The sequence below is a fragment of the Benincasa hispida genome, chromosome 10 (assembly GCF_027475165.1).
Source record: "Benincasa hispida cultivar pf3 chromosome 10, pf3_genome.v1.1, whole genome shotgun sequence".
In the NCBI taxonomy this organism is placed as follows: Eukaryota; Viridiplantae; Streptophyta; class Magnoliopsida; order Cucurbitales; family Cucurbitaceae; genus Benincasa; species Benincasa hispida.
In genome coordinates, this window is record NC_143487.1 from 50,164,398 (window position 1) to 50,183,107 (window position 18,710).

The 18,710-nt window shown below is 35.1% G+C and overlaps 1 long non-coding RNA gene and 1 other non-coding gene across 2 annotated transcripts; both read right to left on the minus strand.

Moving 5' to 3' along the window:
* Positions 1 to 14,634: 14,634 nt before the first annotated feature.
* Positions 14,635 to 17,132, minus strand: LOC150033441 (uncharacterized). Its single transcript, XR_016523982.1, has 2 exons — positions 15,138 to 17,132; positions 14,635 to 15,055 (listed from the first exon to the last, which is right to left on the minus strand). It is a non-coding gene; the product is annotated as an uncharacterized LOC150033441 (long non-coding RNA).
* LOC120089535 (U1 spliceosomal RNA) lies at positions 16,962 to 17,124 on the minus strand. Its single transcript, XR_005485211.1, has one exon. It is a non-coding gene; the product is annotated as a U1 spliceosomal RNA (small nuclear RNA).
* Positions 17,133 to 18,710: the final 1,578 nt, after the last annotated feature.

Here is an 18,710-nt window from a genome sequence, read left to right on the forward strand (position 1 = left end):
ATTTGATCTAGGGTTTGGATTATTATATTCGATATAATTAACGTTTAATTAACGAATTAAACAATTTTGGAGAGAGAAAAATATTTAAATATGATTTAAATATTAATTACATGAATAGTGTTTCACGTTTGAATTAGGTGTTTTATTAATTTAGTATTTAATATTAAATTAATTAAATTATATAAAATGTTTAATTAATAAACAATTTATTTATTTAAATTTTGAATTTGTGAAATTCAAAATATAGAATTAATTTAATATGACTAAATTAATTAAGTTATAAATAATTTAAATTTCATTATTATTATTTATGAAATTTTTTGAAATTTCATTAAATAATAATATAAATGAAATTTAGTGGGAAAATTTGGATTGTCCCACTAAATGTTACACCTAATCCACTCCTTTTAGTGGGAAATTGAGTGGCATTTTCCCATTTAATCTCATTGCATGATCTGATTCAATATATATGAAATTCAATTTCAAAGAATTGATTTAAGAAAACTAAAAAATTATGAAGAAAATCAGTTTTCTCTTCAACACTCTCTCTAGCTCAATCTTCACTTCTTATCTCTTTCAATTTGGGTTCCACCACATAATCTAATTTATCATTTTTTATATATTGAAATGGACGATTCCATCGTTTATAGTCGGCATCCTAGGTCTTCCCATTCCTTCATCTAGCTTATGTTCTTCATATAGCATTCAGACATTAATCCTCCCATACCTACTAATTGGTGTACTTGAGATGCATTTCCTTCGATCTTGTACTGACGATACACGGAATACCAACCCAATGTCTGAGAATAGTAGAGAAGGCTTTTATGGTAGTCTACTTCAAAGATTGAAGAAGAAATTTGTGGATATTTGGAGCATTTTGAGGATTCATCAAAGGTTGTATTCTTGAAACCCTATTTCTGTTATTATCACAAGCATGCATGCTAATCCACTAAAATTTTTGTAGTTAGATGCTAAGATCATAATAACTTCCGTTTGTTGAATATCAACTCCATCATCTTCAAGCGTCTTGGACACATAGGAAATAGGATGTATAGGATTTCCCCTCTTCTGACCCAACATTGCTCTAACTACTACATCGATGGCGTTGCACATCAATATGAAAGGTTGCGTCCAATCAGGAGCTACTAATACAAGTGTTATTGTTAACACGTACCTTAAAATTTCAAACACATGTTGTCAGTTTTCTTCAAATACATAGGGTCTATTCAATTCTAACAACACTCGTGGACATGCGATTTAGGAAAAACCTTTGACAAACCTTCGATAGAAACCTACATGCCCCAAAACGCTTCTCAGGGCCTTGACATTTATAGGTGCGGGCAACTTTGCAATCACATCCATCTTTGCTTTATCAACTTCTAAACCTACCTTAGAAACCTTGTGGCCAAGCACAATACCTTTTGTCACTAGAAAGTGACATTTTTTTCCAATTAAGCACTAAGTTAGTTTCCTCGCATTTAGTAAGGACGGTTTCAAGGTTGTCTAGGCAGGTTAGATAAGAATATCTAAAGACTAAAAAATCTTCCATACAGATTGTTCCAAAAAATCAGAAAAGATAGTCGTCATACATCTTTAGAATGTCCCTGGTGCATTATACAACTCAAAGGGCATACATTGGAATGCAAACATTCCAAAAAGACAAGTAAATGTTGTCTTATCCTATTCTTCTGAGATGATAAGGATTTGATTATAGCTAGAATATCCATCCAAAAGCAGTAGAACTCCTTTCTAGCCAATCAGTCAAGCATTTGATTAATGAAGGGGAGTGGAAAATAGTCTTTCTTAGTCGACGCATTCAGTTTTCTGTAGTTGATGTAGACGAGCCATCAAGTAACAGTTTTGGATGGAATCAACTCATTGTTGCTATTAATCACCACAATTGTGCTGCCTTGCTTTGGCACACATTGCACTGGACTTACCCAGCTACTATTAGAAATGGGGTAGATAACCCCTACGTCGAGCCATTTGACGATTTCTTTTTCACTACCTCCTTCATAATGGGATTGAGCCTACATTGGGGCTCAATTGATCCCATTTTCTCTTCTTTTAATCTAATTTTATGGATACAATAAGATGGGTTGATCCCTCTGATATCAACCAGCATCCACCCTGTCGCGCGCATATGCTTCTTGGGTATCTGTAATAAAACTTGTTCATTAATAGGAGAAAGTTTATCTGAGATTATAACGGGTAAAGTATTTTTGTTTCTAAGGAAAGCATATTTAAGATGACCTGGAAGAGGTTTAAGTTCAAGCATTGGTGGCTCCTCCAGAGATGAGAGCATTGGTTTTGACTGTCGCTCATCCAGACATAGTGACTCAAATTTCCTCGTGCTCTCACTTAACGCATGGACCTTACAGCCTTGGTCCACTTCTTGGTTCTCTTCCTCAAGTAGTTGAGTTGATTCAATGAATTGACAAGATTTTCCATAATCTGGGAACTTCAATGCATTTAGCACATTGAATTTTACTTCCTGATTATCCACACGTATAGTCAGTTCCCATTTATGTATATCAACCAAGACTTTGCCAGTAGCTAAAAATGGGCATCCAAGAATGATTGGAACGTCTCTGTCAGCTTCATAGTCTAGAATAATAAAGTCTACCGAAAAGATAAAGTTGTCAACTTTTACTAGTACATCTTCAATCTTCCCTTCAGAGTATGTGATGGATCTGTCAGTAACTTATATTGTTGCTGTGGTAGGTGTTGCATCACCAATCCTGAGCTTTTCAAAAATTGAGATAGGCCTCAGGTTGATACTAGCTCAAAAATCACATAATGCATAGCCCACATCAATTCCTCCGATCGAACATGGGATAGTAAAACTGCCAAGGTCTCTTTGCTTTTCAGGAATTTTTCTGTTGATCAAGGTATTACACTCCTAAGTTAATGCCATAGATTCAAACTCGCTAATCTTCCTTTTCATCGATAAGATATCCTTTAAAGACTTGACGTAACTCAACGTTTGTATGCTTCAATGAGCAAAATATTGATGTGTAACTACTTAAGAATATCGAGGAAGCATTTAAAATAATTTTCGTCATTCGTCTTCTGTAGGCATCGAGGGAACAGTGCATTCAGATGCACATCAGGTACCCTTGCATTGGATAAACTTGATTGAGAATGACTATTAAAGCCAAATGCCCTTTCTGGTTGAACTCTTTCAGGTGTCATAATTGCTTGTGGTATGTCTGTAAGCATTGAAGAATGATTATCTTTTCTTGGTCTTTTCCTTTTTCTTCTAATAGTGGTCTACCACTATACATTGTCACTGCTTGACATTGCTCCTTTCCATTATTCTCTCTAGATGCTTCAATGTTGCTAGGCAATGGTCCATGCGGTCGGCTCTTCAGCTCACTAGCAATTTATCCAACCTGCATCTCCAAATTTCTGATCGATGATGCTTGACTATTTAACAACGCATCATTCTGGGCTATGTATTCTTTCAACAGGTTCTTAAGCGGAGAAGACGAACTCGACGCATTACCTCCTCTATTGAAAGACTAATATTGTGGTTGTTGTTGTATGGGATGGAATCCAAGCGACGGTCCTTGCCTATGTTGTTGGTGCATTCCAGACTGGTTCTGAACGCCTTGAAATAACATGCTTTGGAGAAGGCCTAGGGACCAAATCCCGAGCGAAAGCGTGTGATTGTCTTGCATCTCAAAAATTAATTTTTGAATAAACAAAAAACAGTGTTCTAAACACAGAACATATGAAGGATAAATATATAAAATAACATGCTTTGGAGAAGGGGAACGAAGATAGAATCCTTCTTACCTTTGAATATTCTCGAGCTCCACGAAAAATCCTTTCGATCTTGACACGAACTTCTTCTAAATCGAACTTGAAAACGACCACGAGAATAACCTTTTTATTCTTAAGCATTCTAATAGAAGGATAGGTGGTATCCAACCAATTGGAAGAGAAAGAGGTAAAGAGATTTCTCTTAGAGAGTAAAGAAAGGATTTGTGTTTTGGTGGCTAGGGTAGATCTCACCAAAATCAATCCTTGCCCTCAAAAGGCCATAAAGAAGAATTTATATGGAGAAGGGTTAACCTTTTCTCCAAATCTTTCCCAATTTACCCTTGTGATCAGTTAATTAAATAACGTTTATTAAATTAATTAGAAAATTAATTAAATAACCATTTATACATTAAATCTAATTTAAAGCCTATATTTAATTAACATAAATAAACACCGTTTGTTTATGTGCGTCACATCTCTATTAATTTAATTAATTTTTTTCTTTATGAATCTGATTCACTTGAATTAAATATTTAAATCTCATTCAAATATTTCTCTCCAACTTAATTTAAATTATAGATCACATCCATAATCAATTACATATTAATCACATTAATATACAATTTTCTCGAATTGATTTGAACAATTCAAATCATTCCTCTTTAGTATCCTTTAGTGAGCTAATTAAGGGGACCTGGTGGACCTGTAGATCAAAATTTCGAATGTATGAGATTAATTGGCTAAACTCATTAACCAAATTAATCAATATTCATTAGTTGTGGGTACACTTCACTAAAGACCCACAGCTGCATTCTTCTCATTGCATATATATTTTGTGTCCACAGATATAAACCAAGAACAGCAAGTTAGTCCTTCACGAGTGTTCATAATACCAATAGGATCAAATTATCATTTTACCCTTGGGTTACCTCTGTATCCTTAAGTACCAGTGCTCCTCTAATGAACAGCCCGTTTATGGTCTAACCAATAAGCAGAAACCCTTTCCGAGCCAATGAGAGGATAGGGTTCTTTGTTCAAGTCTTGAAGACACCAAGGAAACACTCATCTACCTACCCTGAAGTCGGGAAGGAATGAATTTCATCTCTTATTATTATGTTCCTAGCTCCTCACTCGGTCTTGTCCCCAAAATGGTAGGCTTATTGAGTCGGCAAACTTGCCACTCTCACCCATACAAATCAATTTACAATCCCTTGTGAACACGAGTTCATAATACACTCAGGATTAAGACTAAGTTGCCTAGGTCATCTAATTGAAATAGGAACCAAACTCGTTAACGGCGTTACATCTAGTGGTTACTATTTCTCGGTCTGGTCTTATGAAACTTATTGCATAGGATACCCCTACTTGTGTGTCACCTACACCAACGCATTGGATCATTGTGTTTGTATCAAATACAAAGTGGGTCGTATCCATAGTATCACCAGGATAAGGTATCCAGTCTTATCCCTATAATATAGACCCTTTAGGTTGTTTCTTATACATTGATCCCTATATCTCTCCACATATAGTTCAAGACTCATAACGTAGCCTTGGATATTAGTTTATTGGATTTAGGGTCATTAAGAAAAAATAGAATACAACACAATCAATAAAATTTATTAAATTAACATCGATAACTCTTTATTGATGAAGAACAATTGATAACATTTATTATCTACGAGTTTTAAGGCATAAAACCCAAAAAACTTCTACTTGAACTAAAACTCTACTCAATGGGTTGTACATAATATCAGAATCCAAAATAGAGGGAATATGGTAAATAAATACAATAAACTAGGGCATCCATATACCCATTACACATCTCCTACATGCCCTAGATTATACAATGTACATGTTTCATAGACCTAGATTCTCTAGATGGCCTTCGAAAAATTTAGCCGAGAGAGCCTTTGTAAATGGATCTGAAAAGTTGTGCTCTGAGGCGATCTTTGTGACGATCACATCTCCTCATTGTACAGTCTCCCGTATCAAGTGATACTTCCTCTCAATATATTTTCCTAGTTTATGACTACGAGGTTCTTTAGAGTTGGCTACTGCCCCACTGTTGTCACAGTATAAGATAATGGGCAAGTCTATATTTGGAACCACTTTCAAATCGCTTAGGAACTTCCTGAGTCAAACTGCTTCTTTTGTTGCTTTACAAACAGCAACATATTCAGCCTCCATCGTGGAATCTGCAATGCATCCTTGCTTGATACTCCACCATACTACAGCTCCCTTGTTCAGGGAAAACACCAATTCTAATGTGGATTTCCTAGAATCCTTGATACTTCGCACTCAATGATTGAGAAGGACGAGACTGACCCAAACTGATGGCTTCTTCATTAACTCACGATGAAGGGCTAGTTGTTTCAACAACCCTTGTTCATTCTTTAGTAGCTTCACTTAATACTATTTTGCTAAATGGTTTATGATCTCTCATGTGGTTTTCCTCTAAAAATGTACCATTTGTCAATACAGACACCTTATTTTCCGAAGGTCATAGAACAAACCACCTCTCGTTTCCTTAGGGTAACCAACAAATTGGCATAACCTTGAACGAGGTTCCAACTTCTTAGGATTTTTCACTAACACATGTGCAGAACAACCCTAGATTCTGGAGTAACTAAACTCGATTTATGCCCCCTCCATAACTCGAGAGGTGTTTTAGAAACACTCTTCGAGGGAACATTGTTCAAGATGTGAACTGTCGTCTCTACTGCATACCCCTAAGACCAGTTAGGCAATTGAGCATAGCTCATCATAGAATAAACCATATCTAATAAGGTTCTATTTCTCCTCTCTGATACACCGATCTAATGAGGTGTACCAGGTGTTGAAAGTTTGGATTGAATTCCATGTTCTATCATATATTCCTAGAATTCTAAATCTATTTACTCTCCACCCTGATAAGATCGAAGTGTTTTAATCGTTTTACCGAATAGGTTTTCAACTTTAGCCAATAAACAATAAACAAAAGTTCCATATACTCTTTTTACCTATTTATGGTCCAACCAATAAACAAAAGCCCCTCTTGGGAAAATGAGAAGGTAGGGCCCTTTGTTCGAGTCCCAGAGACACCACTTAAGGGAATGTTCATCTACTTACTTTGAAGTTGGGAATGAGTGAATTCCATCTTGTATTATTATGTTCCCAGCTTCTCACTCATTCTTGTCTAAAAAATGGTAGGCTTATTGAATCGAAAAACTGGCCACTCTCACCCATACAAATCAACTTACAATCCTTCGTGAAGTAGAGTTCATAATACAATCAGGATTAAGACTAAGTTGCCTAGGTCATCCAATTGAAATAGGAACCAAACTCGTTAACGGCGTTACATCTAGTGATTACTATTTCGTGGTCCGGTCTTATGCAAACTCATTACATAGGATACCTTCACTCGCGTGTCACCTACACAAACACGTTGGATCATTGTGTTTGTATCAAATACAAAATGGGTCGTATCCATAGTGTCACAAGGATAAGGTACCCAGCCTTATCCCTATACTATAAATCATTAACGCTATTTCTTGTACATTAATCCCTATATGTCTCCATATACAGTTCATGACTCATAAGGAAGCCTTGGATGTTAGTTTATTGGATTTAGGGTTATTAAGACAAAATAGAATACAACAAAATCAATAACTTTTATTGAATTAACATCAATAACTATTTATTGATGACGAACAATTGATAACATTTACTATCTACGAGTTTTAGGGCATAAAACCTAACAGGAGAGAAGTATTTTTGCATGAACCTCTCTACATCTTGTCCCACATCATTATTTTACCAGACTCTAAGGCCCATTGCTTGTCATCGTCTCAGAGTGAATATGAAAAATAGGGATAATCTTATTGCTTCTGGTGTGATTCCAAGAATAACGAATGAATTACAAGTCTCTAGGAAGCGTTTCATGTGAGCGTGGGTCTTCGCCAGGGCATCGCCAAACTGTCCTACAGTCTATAACATTTGTAGCATGACAGATTTCATTTCAAACCGAGTCCCGTCAGGCATTGGACAATGATCCCAGTGAAACATCATACAACACTAGTGATGCATATTCACGCATTAGACGTGTGCTATTGTTCACCATGAGGATTGGATTTACTGCAACATTAGCTAGCTTTTAAGTCAAAATTTGGTTATTTTGGTTGTCTGCCATTTGTTGTTGCCTTAACCTTTGACATCTATTTAATTTGTTTCTTCGTCTGAAAGTTCTTTCAATCTCTAGGTTGTATCTGAGTTTTGGAGTTCTTGCTCTGCTTATAAAACGTTTACAAGTCCAGGCTTATCTTGTAATACACCTTCGATTGAAAGTTCTGCAAAAAGATACAATATCCAAATTCGGTTAGCTACGTTATTAGAATCCCTGACAACAGCGCTAAAAACTTGTTACGCTTCAATTTTAAGATAAATGACGATGAGAATGAATGATTATGACGAAGATATTCAATCTATCTCTTGGTATAAAGATGATGTTATGTTGGATTGCATATAGATTTATGTTCATGCACACCTTGCTAGTTGCATACAAGTTGTCTTAAGTTGGGCACAAGTATAAATCTAACTTAAGTGTCCTGGTAATTCCATGTTCAAACGCGAGGATTATAGAATACACTAACATAGGTTTTGGTCTTTGGATCTATTGCAGAGGTTTCCTAATTGGTTGATGTCGTTGGTTATGTTAAATTGTTGGCATGCATGCAAGAGGGAAATAAGAGTTCTAAATTGTTGGCATGCATGCAAGAGGGAAATAAGAGTTCAAAAAAAGGGAAAAAGGTTTGTGAATGATTGGATCAAGGGTAGATGATATGCGTTGATTTCCTAGTGGGAAAAACAAGCCTATGTAAACACGATGACAATGAAATCGAAATGGTACAGATGTTTGTTAAAATCTAAGTGTATTTGTGATGCATTAGAAGTCTGTTCTTTAATTTATTCTCAACATCTCTCGATGCAGATGCCACACTTATCCTATCTCTTGGTTGCATGCGTTAGTTAAGATGAACAGGCAAATGATATGAATAATTTTATCTCTAGAATTACTCCCGCTATAGCTCGATGCGTTCAATAAGTAACTACTCTCTCGAATGAGTATTTGCTTTTTCATTTCAACCAACTGATCATATAGATTCAAGCAACAAAGTTTATGCACTTATCAAGCCAGAAGATTCACGTACACAAATAACATAAAAAATTAACAGATGGAGATGTGAAGAATGGTTGAGATTGAGATTGAATTATAGAAATAAGTCTTGATACATATAATCTTAGTTCAATCAAGTGGGATAGTGAATGAGAATGCAAAGTAAAAGAAATAAATCAAGCCACAGGGTTCAATCTCTTGTCTTTTTTGGCTTGTTTTTATGCTTGTTATTGCCAACTCAATAGAAGGTTGAAGGAGATGTCTCTCTCGAGCTTCTTTCCAGCAGCACCCATTACCAACAGTGGAGAATGGCTATCGTCCTTCCTATTTCTTGTTTGCAATCGGTAGAGGTGAAAAAAAAGAAAATGGCTAACTCTCTAACTAACTCCTCATTGTAGGCAACATCTCTTTGTATAGGCAATCAGAACAGCCACTTGGTGATGTGATTACATTAAATTCTATACCCTGAGACAGCTACCTGTCATTCTTCCTTGATCGAACACCACCAGTTAGATGCCCATGCCTGCAAGTTGTGATTTTTTGGGGATTGCACGAGCCAAATGTATCTTTCATGCATCGGATAAGTTGGACGCATGCCCCTTGCGTTGGCCTTGTCTGCAACACTTAGTAAATTTTTCTGATTCCTACATTAAAGTGTGTTGGTGATGCAGTTTTTCATTAAGGAAGACACTTTTGCATAAGTTTTATCACATATGTACAGTTTCATGCATTTTCCTTTATCATGAATGTGTTTACATCACTTATAATCTTAATTATTCCAACTTTGAGAGAACAATAACTTATATTTCTACAAGTTATCATATGGTTTTAGCAACTTTAAAATGGCGAGCGCTACTTTAAACATGTTTTCAAATCAAATGGTGATAGTTATACGAGCTAGAAAAATACTATTAACATTGTTCTCATTATCGATGATCTGCGATTCGCCCTGGTTGAGGAATGTCCTCAAGCTCTAGTTGCCCATGCAGCCCCAAATGTTCGGGAGGCATATGAGCGATTGGTCAAGGCGAATGAAAAGGCTCGAGCTTATATCTTGTTCAGCTTGTCAAAAGTTTTGGTCAAGAAGCATGAGCTCATGCTCACTACCCGTGAGATCATGGAGTCCCTGAGGGGAATGTTTGGACAACCATACTCACAACTCAAACATGACGCTCTCAAGTATATCTTCAATGCCAAGATGAAAGAAGTGACATCTATTCATGAACATGTTCTGAATATGATGATCAAGTTTAATGTGACGAAGATGAACGGGTCTATTAATGATGAGGCCGGTCAAGTTAGCTTCATCCTGGAAACTTTACCTGAAGGTTTCCTACAATTTCGTAACAACGTTGTTATGAACAAGCATGACTACAACCTGACCACTCTGCTCAATAAACTGCATACATACCAATCTTTGATGGAATTCAAGGAACAAAAAGGTAAGGTAAATGTTGTCTCATCCTCCAAAAATTTTAGCTGAGGTTTAACCTTTGGGACAAAGTTTGCACCTTCAGTAACTTAATGCAAAAGGTAAAAAGTCTCTCTTAAAGAAAATGTCCAACTTTGGCACCTAAAATTAGGTAATATAAATCTAAATAGAATTGAAAGGATGGTTAAGAATGGACTTCTAAGTGAGTTAGAAGAAAATTCTCTACCAGTATGTGAGTCATGTCTTGAAGGCAAAATAACTAAGAGACCTTTTGCTGGAAAAAGGTCACAGAGCCAAAGAAGCCTTAAAACTTGTACATTTGGACCTAGGTGGTCTTATGAATGTTAAGGCAAGATGAGACTTTGAATATTTCATCTCCTTTAATAATGATTATTCACGGCACGGGTATGTTTACTTAATGCAAGAAAAGTCTGAAGCCTTTGAAAAGTTCAAAGAGTACAAGGCTGAACTTGAAAATGCACTAAGTAGAACAATAAAGACACTTCGATTTGATCGAGGTGGAGAGTATATGGATTCAAAATTCTTGGACTTTTTGATGGAACATGGAATTGTATCCCAGCTCTCAATACCTAGTATCTCAGCAGAATGGTGTATCAAAAAGGAGAAATTAAACCTTGTTGGATATGTTTCGATCTATGATGAGTTATGATCCCTTACCTCACTTGTTTTAGGGATATGCAGTACATACTGCAACCTATATTTTGAATTGTGTTCCATCCAAGAGTGTTTCTAAAACACCTTTGGAATTATGGAATGGTCGTAAAGGTAGTTTATGTCATTTCAGGATCCGAAGTTGTCCAGCATATATGTTTGAGGCTAATCCTAAAAAATTGGAACCTCGTTCAAAATTATGCCTTAAGGTTACCTCAAAGGAAAAAGAGGTAGTTACTTCTACAATCCAAAAGATAATAAAGCATTTGTGTCAACAAACGCTATATTTTTAGAAGAGGATCACATCAGGGAGCATAAACTGCACAGTAATAGTATTGAATGAGCTTGTCTAGTAGGTTACATACACCTCAACTGTTAAGGGAACCTCAACATAGTTGGAGGGTTTCGAACCTGCCTGTTCGTTATATGGGTTTAATAAAAATCTTAACTGCCATATCTGATGGTGACGTTGAGGATCCATTGTTATATAAGAAGACAATCAAGGATGTAGACAAAGATGAATGGATCAAAGCTATAAATCTCAAAATAGAGCCTATGTACTTCAATTCAATGAATGATCTTGTAGATCAACCTAATGGGGTCAAATTTATAGGTTGCAAATGGATCTACAAGAGAAAAAGGGGTGTAGATGGTAAGGTGCAAACCTTCAAGGCTAGACTAGTGGCAAAGGGTTATACCCAGGTTAAGAGAGTTGACTATAAGGAGACTTTCTTATCTGTTCCCATGTAAAAGTCTATTCGGATACTCATGTCCATTATCGCATATTATGACTATGAGATTTGGCAAATGGACATCAAGATTGCATTTCTGAATAGCAATCTTGAGGAGGCCATCTTCATGCAACAACCAAAGGGATTCATAATCTAAAGTCAAAACCAAAATATTTGCAATCTTAATCAATCCATTTATGGATTAAAACAAGCTTCTCAATCTTGGAATATAAGATTTGATTTTGCGATCAAATCTTATGGCTTTGATCAAAATGTTGATGAACCTTGTATTTACAAGAAAATTATCAATGGTTCAGTACCTTTCTCAGTGTTATACATAGATAATATCCTACTCAATGGGAATAACGTAGGACTACTAACTGACATCAGACAGTGGTTGGTGTCCTAATTCCAAATGAAAGATTTGGAAGAGACACAGTTTGTTCTGGGCATACAAATCTTTAGGGATCGTAAGAAAAAATTGTTGGCTTTGTCTCAGACATCATATATTGACAAGATGCTTGTCAAGTATTCGATGCAAAACTCCAAGAGAGGTTTGCTATCTTTCAAGCACGAAGTTACTTTGTCTAAGGAACAGTATCCTAAGACGCCTCAAGAAGTTAAGGAAATGAATGGATCCCCTATGCATTGACTGTTGGCAACCTGATGTACGCAATGTTATGTACTAGACCTGACATCTACTGTGCAGTGAGGATAGTTAGTAGATATCAGTCTAATCCAGGATTAGATCACTAGATTGTCGTTAAAACCATCCTCAAGTATCTTAGGAGAACGAGGGACTACATGCTTGTGTATGGGTCTAAAGATCTGATCCTTATAGGATACACTGACTCTGATTTTCAGACTGATAGGAATTCAAGAAAATCCACTTCAGAATCAGTGTTTACTCTTAATGGATAAGTTATAGTCTAATGAAGCACCAAGCAGGGGTGCATTGCTGACTCCACTATGGAGGCAAAATATATAGCGGCTTGTGAAGCTGCCAAGGAGGTTGTTTGGCCCAGGAAATTCTTGATTGATCTGAAAGTAGTTCCCGACATGTCAAGACCTATCACTCTATATTGTGATAATAATGGTGTTATGGCTAATTCTAAAGAACCTAGGAGACACAAGCATGGAAAACATATTGAACACAAATATTACTTGATTCGAGAGATTGTGCATCGAAGGAACATGATCATCATGCAAATAGCTTCAACGCATAACGTTTCTGATCCATTTACAAAGGCCTTCATGGCTAAGGTGTTTGAAGATTCCTGAAGAGTCTAAGTCTACTAGACATGTCTCATTTAGTCTAGGATAAGTAGGAGATATTATTGGGCGCGTATTATACGCCCTAGTTTTCGATTCTTGTACGTTGTACTTATTTGTAATTTTATTTGTTACTCCCCAATAGCTTTAGAACAAGTTGGAGATTGTTAGGGTTGATACCCTAAATCTCATGGGTCTCATAGTTTGTAATTGTATTGTACACACTTTATTTATCTAATAAAATAAAGAGGTATTTTATTTAACATTTAGTAGTATTAACACACAAAAGCCAATAAACTAAGATCCAAGGTTATCTTCTATAACTTAAACATGTATGTAGAGACATACAAGTGGATCATGTTTAAGTGATAGCTTAAATGGTCTGTAGTAGATGGATAAGGCGGGGTACCTTATTCTTGTGACACTACGAATACTGCCCGCTTTGTAGTTGTTACAATTGTTGTAAAGTGCTACAAATGATCTAATCTTGATCATTCATGTGGAGACATGTGAGCATGATTCTATACAAAGAGTTGTATAAGACCGAACCACGAAATGAATAACCTCTCTATATAACATCATTGATAGATAAGACTTACATTTCACCAAGATGACCATAGGTGACTTGACCTAAATCCTGAGTGAGTTGTGAACTCTTACCTATGAAGGCGATCCTTTGATTTGCATGGGTGAGAATGGCCAGTTTCATCGACTCATTATGTCTGCCCTTTTGAGGATTTGTCTGGTTTAGAAGTTGAGAACACAACTACACAAAAAAAAAATTCGTCGTTTCTCTATAGTTAGAGTAAGTAGAGAAATTGTTTCCTTAAGGGTTGATTCCTAGACTTGAACAATGCCCTTTTGAGGATTTGTCTGATTTGGAAGTTGGGAACACAACTACACAAAAAATAATTCGTTGTTTCTCTATAGTTAGAGTAAGTAGAGAAATTGTTTCTTTAAGGGTTGATTCCTAGACTTGAACAATGTGGTGTCACACCCTCTCCTAGCTTGAGAGGGGTTAGGTCATAATTAGACTATAACTTATTGTTCATTAAAAGAATTAGTGGTACTTAAGAAATTAGATGTAGCTACAGGGGCAAAGCTAATTTTGGTCGAGTTGTACTTACGAACATTGTAAAGGGTCAATGTGTTGTTGATTGGTTGGACACAGAAATATATCTATAGTGCGAAGAGTGCAACTGTCGGTCTTTAGTGGAGTGATCGACAGTTAATGGAAGTTGACTAATTAATTAAAAGAGTTTAATTAATTAATCAAGTGTCATTGGAGCTTCAATATATAGGTCCATAAGGTACCCTCATTAGTTCAATTGAGATAAATGTGAATCAAGTTAATTTGGATTAATTTGAATTGTTCAAATTGGAAAAGGAATTGATTATATAATTATATGAGATATAATTTGAGAATTTGAATATGATTCAAATATCAAAAGTAAGATAAATTTGATTCATATTAAATATCGTTGAATAAACTACGATTCACACATTCCTCAAGGATACAACCATCACAACAAACATTAAAACATACTCAACTATTATGGCATGCTTATATTCACAATTTAAGATTTACACCGGTCTACAACCATATATCACGAACAGAAGCAGCCATATTCATAACACTTGCATATAATCAGCAGAACTGCCAGACAAAGGTTCATGTGTTTGTATTTAACGGAAGCAAAACCATACACAAACTGTTGTATTAGTAATTTAATAGAGACATAGCATACACATGTTAGCACACCACAAGCGAACCAAAAAAATCTACTTACTTAAGCGTCCTAAATCGCCTCTAAATTAATCGAAAGTCTCCCAAGACGATCTTAAGCCTCAATCCAAATACCCCCGAACCATGTTTAAACCACAAACAGAGAATACCCAATAGTCCATGACTAAATTACAACATCTAAATCTAATTTAAAAGAGTCTAAACGAAGTTCTAAAGTCTAAAACTCACCCAAAGAAACTTGGGTCTTTGCTGCAAAGTGTTCGAATAGTTGCGAAACAATTCTGCAAATTGATGCTTCCAACTATTAGAGACATTACCAAACAACCTTAAGCTAGTACGAAAAATAATTCAGAGCATCCTTACCCACTGAAGCGTACTCAAACGGCTCGAAACCTTGTTGGTCGGTGTCCAAATACACTTAACCCGTCATATTTGGAGCCGTTAAGTAACGGGTAACTTAAATCTAACGTCGAAAAGTAATGGGCAAGTGTCGAAACTCACCGAACAAGAGGAAAACGTTGTTGCTAAAGAGGACCGCTGAAGAAGAAGACATGTTACTGATCAGGACGCCATGCCGCCGTCGGTGCGGCGGAGTTGCACCATTCAGATCCTCAATCGCCATGCGTAGGGGAAGACGCCATTCGTGGGTTGTTTACGCCGCTGCAGGTCATGCCGCTATTGTTGATGTGTGTCTCGCGCAATTGAAGGAAGAAGAACGAAGAGGACTGAGGTGTGCAGCTGAAGCTCTCTCTTTGCGGCAATAAGAAAAAAGAGAGAAAGAAGAAGGGAGTGAAAAGAGGGAAGGAAAACGTGAAGAGCGAGAGGAAGAGAGAAAGGAAAAGGGAGGCTAATTTGCTTACTTTTCCATTCTTTCTTTTCTTTTCTTTTCTTTTCTTTTCTTTTCCAAAAAAAAAAAACAAAAAAACAAAACAAAACCCAAATCCAAATTAAAAAGAAAATAAAAATATATAGTTTTTTTAAATCAAAATATATCTTTCCTTTGCCGAAATGTGACACCCTACTAATAAAGATTTAAAAGGTTTGGAAATATCAACCAAAATTCTAGAAAATAAAGGTTTTAATTAAAAATATCTTTTTCTAACTTTTTAAGAAATTTGGTTTTGACTAATTTAGGAGGTAAAATTGAAAATACTAATTTTATAAATTAGAATCGACAATTGCAAAGTCCCATTAATTTAAGATTAATGGGTTGAAAGAGATTTAATGGCATGATTTAATCCAAAATTAACTTAATTTATAATGCAGGATGTAAGTGTGAGTTTAATAGGTGTAATTAATGCCAATGGGATGCAACTCTTTAAGATGGGGCATGATTCTTCAAATCTATGTGTCTATTGAATCAATAGATACAATACTTGACATAATAGATTGCAACTCTTTAGGTGGAGGTGATTGTGTAATCAAATTGGTAGAATGAGATGTATGTATAAATACTATGCATTACAATCTTACAAAAAAGAACAAAAACTTTAGAGACAAAACTTTCAAATTAGAAATATTGAAGTAGTGCATTCTTTATATGTGAGATGTAGGTATAAACAAAGCATGTGTTTGTTTACAATCTTAAAAAAATAATTCCATACCATTCAAGCTTTTAGAGGGGAAAAAATAAAACTTGGAAGGCAAAATGAATTTAAAATTTAAAAAAAAAAATAGTAGAACAAATAAGTAGAGTTTTCAAATTTCTTAATAAAATAGTAAGTAAATTTATAAAAGATGGAGATTCAAAAATAGAAAAATAAGGAAAAATGATTTTAAACTTTTATCGAGACTTCTAAAAGTTTAGAAAAAGTTAACACCTAAAAAATTATAAAGAAAAAACAATATTTTGGAGAAGAAAAATTTTAGAAAAAATAAAAAACTTAAACTTTTTGATAAAAATATGAGGAAGAAAATGATGGATAAAAAAATATTTGAAAAAGTTGGCTTAAATTAAAGAATTAAGATAAAGTACGTTGTTTTTATTTGTTCTATTCTATTTTTCTTATCACGCATTGGTGAATGCACACAAACCCTAAACGCCCAATTGGTCAAGTTCTACCTAAAAGAGAACCAAAAACCCTACGAATGTAACTTGACCAATAAATGAATAAATTAGATGCGTTATCTTCCTTTAGAAGATTTAATTATACGACTCTTGAGGAAAAAACCTTGGGCTTAAAATGGGAAGGGGCCGCGCGAACGCAGGCCCCCACTGCCACAAATTATGACGTAGGCTCTGCCACTTTGGACAGACCTTAGGCGGGCACCCCTCCTCATGTGCAATGGAGGTCACCAACCTAGGCCATGGGCCTTCATGATCGCCCAAAGACCCCGTCCAGGTAAGTATGTTGTTACGAAGCCCCTTAGTTTGCTTTTATACCCACTTCCCGCCTCTCCTCTCGCAAACTTCACCGATGTGGGACAAACACTAACTTCATATTTTCCTTCAATTTCCCATCTGCTTCCTATTTATCCTTTCCCTTTACACCCCCCCACCCCTTCTTCAACAAATATCAATTCTGCATTTCTACTTTCTTTTTCCTTTTTTCTTTTTCTTCTTTTATTTTGAAGAAAATTCCACAAGTTACCCATGAATTATGGCTGTTAATTTTAACTTTTAATTTGATCCATTAAAATTGGTTATTTATTGCAATGGATTTTATATGTTAGGGTATATTTGGATGGACTGTAAAAAAAATGTTTTTTTAAAATACATTTTCTGTTAAACATTTTTTATACAAATTGTTTAAAATTTAAACACTTGTATGTTTGATGATATTTTTCAAAGTTTTTATATACATAAGTTCGCTTGGTTTTTTCTATACTAAAGTGTTTATACGAATGTTAAATTTCTAATAGGACTATTAAACACGGTAAACTAATTATGTTAAAGTCAAACATTATTTTCATTATTTTCTTCTATTATTGAAAAATTCAATTTTAGAAGCACGTCTATCTTAAAATTTAAATGCATAATCATTAAAAAAAATCGACCTCCAACAACCATACATAAACAATAATAATTTTACAATATCAACGAAATATAAGAAGTTGTGCAATTTGTTTACGTTCTTCATTCATCTCCGTTTCATGACCAATCGAATCCCTTGTTCATTAACGTTCTCGTGATTTATTTCATCATTTGAAGATAGTAACATCTTATCATTATCATAAGGCTTGAACTCAAAATCTATGTTTAAATGAACTCTTATAAAGTTATGGAGGGCCATTGAAGTAACAACAATTTTCATTTATTTGTCGAATGGAAAATTAATCATTCGTCAAGCAATTTTCCATCTATTCTTCCAAACACTAAATGTTCTCTCAATTTTCCATCTATATTTATAGACATTTCAATCAAATAAAAATTCAATATTAGAACCAGTATAACACAGAAATAAAGTTTACAAAAGAAACAAAGTTTATATATGCAATTTCTTTATGCAGAATACAGCATTTTCAACCCTAAACACAGTATTAAATAACTATGAAATTCGTACTGTCACAAAAAGCATCAATCACCAAAAGCAACAATCAGTTCAAAGTTCGACTACTTGGAGAAAATATAAAAACTAAAGAACTAAGCCATAGGCCATACATAACAAGAAAGAAATCCAATTAAAGGAAAAATACTGTGCACACAACAATGCAATTGAAACAAGTGAATTATTAAATCATGAAATGGAGAAAATAATAATAAGGATATCTCACAGGCCAACTAAGATCAAATTTTCAAGTAAAGTGGAACTTTCACATATAAAAAACAATTGATATTTGAATGCTAGGAGAATCATAAACCAAACATAATCTCCCAAGTCCCACCATTGTCAATGTAGTAAAGAAATGAAAGAAATATACATAGTTCATAAACCGACGATCACAATAAGAACCACAGCAACAACAAAAATCTGAAATAATAACTCCCACAAGTCG